General features: G+C 42.1%; 1 pseudogene; it reads left to right on the forward strand.

Moving 5' to 3' along the window:
* The first annotated feature begins 2,305 nt into the window (after nucleotides 1-2,305).
* LOC122738752 lies at nucleotides 2,306-6,417 on the forward strand (annotated as a pseudogene).
* Nucleotides 6,418-7,755: the final 1,338 nt, after the last annotated feature.

The raw sequence follows: 7,755 nt of genomic DNA on the forward strand, positions 1-7,755 counted from the left end.
GACAAAAATGAAAACGTTCCTTCCCTCTGGAAACTGAAATTCTACTGGGGGAAACAACTTGTACAGAGATAGGAAAATAGAAAACACTGATATATAAGAGTTCAACGCCCCTTTAGATTTCAACTGGTCTTATCTACCTAGAAAAGGCCAAGAAAGGGGCTAGGATGGTAAAAGGGAAGATGACTGACCTTTGACCTTAGCTTCTACCTTTCCTCCACCTAGAACTGAAAAGGCCTAAAGTTGAGAAATTAGTAAACTTTGAACCCTAGAACCGTTCAGTAGTTAGTGGGAATACAGCATATGGATAAAAACGGGGGGTAATGAAAACTGCAGAGCTTAAAGTCAGGAGGCACAGGGAAGACTCACCAGCAGGGGTTCTTAACCTGCTATGAATTTGAGTTATTGGGTTTTTGCTTTTGTGGGGTTTTTTTATATTTTGAGAATTGTATTTCAACATAATTGGTTTCCTTTGTAATCCTATGGATTTTATTTTATGCATTTAAAAAATCTTTTTCTGGGAAGGGGTCCATAGGCCTTGCACCATTCACCAGCCTAGTAAAACGATCTCACATGGTATAAGTTACAAACTCTTGCTCTAGAATGCTGGGTTTTCAAACGTTTTGGTCTCAAGACCCATTTACACCCTGAAATTATTGAAAAGGTTGTGGTTTTGTAGGTTACATATGGATATTTACCATATTAGATATTAAAAATATCTTAGTATTATTATGAAAATAGTAATGGGGCAGCTAGGTGGCACAGTGGCCCTGGATTCAGTAGGACCTGAGTTCAAATATGGCCTCAGACACTTGACGCTTACTAGCTGTGTGACTCTGGGCAAGTCACTTAACCTTCCTTGCCCTGCAGAAAAAAAGAAAAGAAAAGAAAAGAAAGCAATATTGACCTTGAAGCCCTCCTGAAAGGATCTTGGGGACTCCCAGCAGTTCCTGGGATCCTACTTTGGAAAGGGGCAAGGCTTCTTACAAAGAAACTCAAGCCTTTGGGTTAGCAAATTGACTTCAAAGAAAAGGTAAGCTTGAGGGCATTAACTAGGGATGACCTGGGGCAGCTAGGTGGTGCAGTGGATAGAGCACTGGCCCTGGAGTCAGGAGTACCTGAGTTCAAATCCGGCCTCAGACACTTAACACTTACTAGCTGTGTGACCCTGGGCAAGTCACTTAACCCCAATTGCCTCACTAAAAAAAAAAAAAAAACTAGGGATGACCCTCCCCTACCCCCCTACTCCCCCCCCCACCTCCAAAAATCATTTCTTACCTAAGGCTTCTGGAGATGAAATGTTTTCTGCTCCTTACTCTGGAGAACACCTAGGCCAGGCAGGAAATGTACAAAAAAGGAAAAGTGTTTCCCCAACCCCTGCCCTTGTGCTACACATGACTGGTCTTACTGCTGAACCTCAACACGAAGGAGGGACAATTTTTTTCAAAGAGCTATAAACATAAATAGCAACAAAAACCAGGCCTTGGAACTGAAAGTGCAAAGCAGAGCCCAGTCTTCTCTTGAGGAAGAGAGAGCCAAAGACTAGAGCTGAAGCTCTCCAGCCACTTACCCAGGTGGGGGGTCAATAGGCAGCTAGGTGGCACAGTGCATGGTGGAATCTGGAAAAATCTGAACTCAAACCTGACCTCAGATACTTACTAGCTGTGAGACCTTGGGTAAGTCAACCTCTGTTTGATGCCACTTTCTCATCTGTAAAATGGAGATAATAACAGCACCTACCTCACAGGGTTGTTGTGAGAATTAGATCAGGTAGTTATTATCATAATACATTATTGTTATTATGACTACCCGTGTTGTGAGAAAATAATGGGATTTGGCAGATGCCTAGAGGATAAAGCACCAGCCCTGGATTCAGGAGGACCTGAGTTCAAATCCGACCCCAGACACTTGACACTTACTAGCTGTGTGACCCTGGGCAACCCTCATTGCCCAGCAAAAAAACCCAAAAAACAAAAAAGATAAACACATTAGTGGGGCCATGACTTAAGGTTTTAGAGGATTGTGGGCACACAGAGGACCTTGAACCTAGGATAGCCATTTCTGGGGGACACTCTGAAAGTGAGGGTTCCCCCAGGTATCACATATACAAAGCAACAATAAATAATTCCAATGGGGAAAAAAGGGAGTGAGGGGCTAACTAGGGACTTCATGTAGGAAGTGGGATCCATCAGGAGGGAGAAGCAATATAAAAATGAATCTGTAACGTTAAGTAGAAGCCAGATTATGAAAGGCTTTAAATTCCAGGCACTCCTTGGCATCTCTGGGGACAAGGGAGCAGCAAAATAAAATGAATAGAGTGGCCGTCTGTGGCTGGAATTGGCTGATAACATGGTCAGAAGATTTGAAGAGTCCTTTAAGAGCATCCAATGCCTTCATTTTACAGGTGAGTCAGAAGGACTCACCCAAGATCACACAGAGAAGTAAATTGGAGGGTTGTGATTTGAACATGTTCCCTCTGATTGCACTTTCAGTGATCTGCTACAGTGTAGCATTCTGACCCCATAGGACTGCTTTGGCTCTACTTGCAGAGTTCTTCATGGGGAAAAAAAAATCAAAGAATCTTTGTTTATAGATCAGAGAATCACAGGATTAGAAGGGACTTGAGTAGAAGTGGGTAGCTGAGCTGGAAAGGAGAGTGAATGAGGCATTGAGAGAGTTGTTAGAGGATAGTAGTACACAGTGGTCCAGAAATACCTGCGTGTACAGAAATACCTTGGACTGGCTCTGTGATACGATCAAGTTTTGATTTTTCTTTTTGGCACATTGACACCCATCAAATGACCTAAAGACAGAACTTCTTAGAATGGGAAAAAGGCCAAAGAAGTCCTTTTACATCTGTACCCTATGTTTAAATTGGGCCAGCGGCTATATTATTGACCTATGTACAATTTTAGGAGATCTGTCATAAAATCTCTCTGGCTCATGCCCCTCTTTCACAGTGGAAAACACTCCTTTTAGAAATCAGTAGCTCAAACCCCACCCTCCCCCCACCTAGGGAAAACCTCGTAATTTCAGTATCTGGCTAATTTTGTTCTCCTGAAAAGGATCCTTGGCTTCTCTGCAATCACTCAGGGGGGAGGGGGAGGGGGGAGGGGGGGAGGAGGGAGGGGAAATGTCTTCATGTACTTCCTTGGGTAAACCTGCTGAGAGGAACACAGGAAGAAGCACTTGGATGCTTCTGGGAACTCAAAATTTTCTAAAAAAATGCTCAGAAAGGTGGAAGTCAATGTCTGCAAAGAAAGAAGAAAATTTGAGCATGTGGCAAAAGCCGATAAGATTCGTTATGAAAGAGAAATGAGAACCTACATACCACCTAAAGGAGAAACAAAAAAGAAGTTTAAGGATCCCAATGCACCAAAGAGACCTCCTTCAGCATTTTTCCTATTCTGTTCTGCATATCATCCAAAAATCAAAGGGGCACATTCTGATCTTTCTATTGGAGATGTGCCCCCCCCCCATGGAAGAAATGTTGAATAATACTGCTGCAGATGACAAGCAAGTTTATGAAGAGAAGGCAGCTAAGGGGCAGCTAGGTGGCACAGTGGATAGAGCACTGGCCCTGGAGTCAGGAGGACCTGAGTTCAGATCCGACCTCAGACACTTGACACTCACTAGCTGTGTGACCCTGAGCAAGTCACTTAACCCCAGTTGCTTTACCAAAAAACAAAACAAAACAAAAAGGCAGCTAAACTGAAGGAAAAAAATATGAAAAGTATATCACTATATACCAGGCTAAAGGAAAACCTGATGTGAGTTTGGAAAAAAAAAAGTAGGGGTTGTCAAGACTGCGAAGAGCAAGAAAAAGAAAGAGGAGAAATCAGATGAGGAAAATGAAGAAGACAGGGAGGAAGATGAAGATAATGACAACAAGTTGATTCTAGAGAGTTTTTTCTTGTCTGTAAAGCATTTAATCCAGTGTCTTTTTTTTGTAAAGTTAACACACTACCAAATGTGTCTTTAGCTAACCCTGTCCTTTAGTGTTTTCAGTAGCCACTAACCTTGCCCAATACAGTATGGGGGTTGTAAATTGGTATGGGAATTTAAAACAGGTTGGTGCACAGAAAAATTAGTTATATGTGGGGATGCAGTTCATTTTCATCTTCAGTTGTCTTTGATACAGCATATGAAATAATTGTTGATCTGTTCACTCTGTAATTGCAAAAAATTGCAGTTATTTTATTTGCATTCTGAATGCTTCTAAGTAAATACAACTTTCTATTTTAAAAAAATACACTGAAGGCTCATAACTGGACCCATAGATGATGAGGAAAACCCTTCCACCATCCATGTAGGGAAAGAACTCAGGAATACTAAAGATCTCTTCTCCTTAGACCCATAAAGTCCTGTGATGAGTAAAACTGAATGTGTGTAGTCACCTTACCTGTCCCCTGTGTGGGGAAAGCTAGCTATGACAACAGTTTAGGCATTAAACATTTATTAAAATACATTAGATGTTGGGGGCAGCTAGGTGACTCAGTGGATAAAGCACCAGCCCTGGATTCAGGAGGACCTGAGTTCAGATCCAACCTCAGACACTCGATACTTAACAGCTGTGTGACCCTGGGCAAGTCACTTAACCCTCATTACCTTGCATAAACCAAAACCAAAATATATTAGCAGTTAAGGAAGAGAGAACAAGTGTCTCTGAAAGAATAGGAAAACCTAATTATGCTCCAGGAGTGATCAGAGCTCCACCTCTCACAAAGTTCCAACCACCAACTGGCAAAATGATTTGCCTTCCACACTGCTTCAAGCTGATTGGTTGAGAGTGGTCTCATGCTCTCTCAGCAGAGAGTCCCTGGTAATAATCTCACACTCCCCCTGTGCTTCATTAAGAAACAGTAGTTTCCTTACGTGAGGCAATCACTTTACATATACTTATAACTAACAATGTTAAGGGAATGAAAAGAGAGAAAAGAAGTTGAGCGACGCATTGACAAAAACTAAAGGGGGGATTCCCCGTTAGTAGGTGGACATTACAAATAGTGTATACAATGGGAAAAGGAAAACAGGAAAATGTCCATTTAAGTCTTTGGAAATCTTTTCTCAGATGATTCTTGGGATGTTCTCTGGGTATATCTCTGGATTCTGGCTCTGGATCCTGGGCATGGTCTTGGGTATGGTTAGAAAAAAGTCTCTCAGCAGGGGGTCCCTGGTAATAATATTCTCACAGTCCATATAACACACAGTATCATTAAAGAATGAGGTCTGGGTTGCTCCTCAGTATACATAGTTCTCTATCTTAATGATCATCTGTCTCTTCCTGATGAGTTCCACTTCACCAAAGCTCTATCTCCATTACTACTTTTTTTTTTTAAGTGAGGCAATTGGGGTTAAGTGACTTGCCCAGGGTCACACAGCTAGTAAGTGTTAAGTGTCTGAGGCCGGATTTGAACTCAGGTCCTCCTGAATCCAGGGCCGGTGCTCTATCCACTGCGCCACCTAGCTGCCCCTCTCCATTACTTCTCTTTCTCATGAAGCCACCAAGGTCTTATTAGATGTTATAGCCTCCCTATCTGGCCTTCTGTCACCTCTAAGTCAGCATGGTGAACTCACTCTCTATCTTTCTCATCATTTCAGTGTCACTGGAGTCAAATACTCAGTGCATGTGTTTCCTGGAGAAATCATGTGGATACACAGGATACCCTTTAGGTCTCTCAATTGCAACTTACAACAGAAGTATAGTTACTTGCAGTAATGGTGCCTAGACCTGAGACTAGTTCCTGGACTTTCCAATTACTACCTTCTATTGCCTTTTCTGAGCATGGGCCTATGACTAGAAATCTGGAGAAATAGACATACTTCAGACATTGGAAATTATCTGTTGGGAAATCCAAAAATGGAGTTTGAAAGCCAGGGACCAGTTGCCCCAGAGGAAGATTTCTTAAGATTCTTTCTCAGGGGGGGATTGGGCTAACCAGTCATGACCAGGATCCTGCAGCTGAAAGCCTAAAACTGTATCATTGCTGGACAAGAGATCTGGACTCTAGCCCTACAAGATAATTACTGTGGGTTGCTCCAACAATGTAGGTCCAAGGTAAAAGGGAAATATCTATTTGTTGATCACCAAAAGGGGTGGCATAATGAGGACAATGAGCTCTTTTTGAATTTATTCTTGCTTACATGTTAGTCCTTTGCATCTTATCCAGATTCTGTCCAGGAGGAAGTAAAAAGATGTCTCATAACTCATGTCTGTATTGTACTTGGAGTACCTTTCTGGAGGAGGAGAAACCTTTGATACAAGTCGTAGCTAAACTTCATTTTAGCACTTTGGCTGAAGTTTTACTACAGTGTGGGGATAGTATTGAGCAAAGGAAAGAAGCAGATCCCCCTGATGGTAGACCCACAGGATCCAACCCAAATCCATGTGAGCTCAAAGTCTATGGGCGGGCTCCCTGACCACAGTTATATCTTCAGAGATTCCAAAGTTTACACATGAATCGGTGACCAAGGCTCCTGCCCAACCATTAGCATGCACAGAGAAAAACCTGTGGTATTGTTCCTGGTGGCATTATAGTTGGGTCACCGAGGCTTTATTCCAGAACATGAAAAATTAGGGGATGCTGACCATACTTAAGTCTACCTCGCTGAGGAGAACCAGCTGAGCTTACATAAGGGAAGCAGTCGCTTTAAGGCCCCTTTCATAAGAAATATTCTGATAAAAGGGCAGAAAATGTGTTTTTGTACAAACAAAGTGATTTGTATTGATTAGAAACGTTCTATTTAAGGCCCTTTTCATAAGGAATTTAATGATAAAAGGGGCAGAAGATTTGTTTTTGTGCAAAGAGATTTCTATTGATTGTCAAATGATGTAAGATATTGCTACTGTTGTGGATGATACCTAATAGGAATAGGAAAAAAAACATCTTTTTAATATACACTGATGTCTGTGTGTATGAAACACAGCTTTCAGGTGGGATTGGAACAGTTTTAGAAAGAAAATGATCTGCAGTATGGATGTGAGGACTTGGATCTCATTATCACCAAGGTTGAAGTGATGGCTCACTTGTGTAGGAACGCATGCAAAAGATCCTTTATTTATTAAAAACTAGAGAAATGTAATTACAAAGTAATAGTTTCAAGGGCACTGAAGAGACGAGACCAGCATGCTGCAAAGCATGGTGGGTACCTCAGCTAATTTGTGTATATGTGTTTTGCAACAAAAGAAGATAATAAAAATAAGAAGATAGGAAGTCAAAAACATTTGGAGACTTGCAGTGTGTTTTGTTTTTTTTTTTAATAGGGGAAACCCGGAGAGTTGTGACTTTTTTTAACCGAAAAGTTAGCTAATGAGAACCAGGGAGGTGTCATTTAAGCCTCCAAATGGAGGAGGCAGCAACAGCAGGAGAGGAAGAAGAACCTGAGGAGAACTGAAGGCACAGCAGGGGGTGGGGAGGGGACTGAAAAAAACTGCTGCCTGAGCAGTGATGGTTAGAAGCAGTCAGCTAATAGAAGACTTGAAGTGAGCAGCCCCTGATTGGTCAGAGGGAGAACTGACTTAGTTGGCCAAAAGGTCCAGTGACAGCTATTGCCCTTTAGTACCACCTAGAGTTGGAGAAGTGTAAAGCTTTTCACAAGGGCCTATTGCTGTCTGGGTTGGATAAGGAACAGCAGAGAAAGCTTTGCAGCTGCTTTAGTATGCCAATGAGAGGGGAGCTTCATTCTAATTGGACAATGCAACATCCAGGTGAAGGGATCATTGGCTGGGCTGTATAGATAGCCCAGAGAGAGCCAATT

Source organism: Dromiciops gliroides, chromosome 2, assembly GCF_019393635.1.
Source record: "Dromiciops gliroides isolate mDroGli1 chromosome 2, mDroGli1.pri, whole genome shotgun sequence".
Classification (NCBI taxonomy): Eukaryota; Metazoa; Chordata; class Mammalia; order Microbiotheria; family Microbiotheriidae; genus Dromiciops; species Dromiciops gliroides.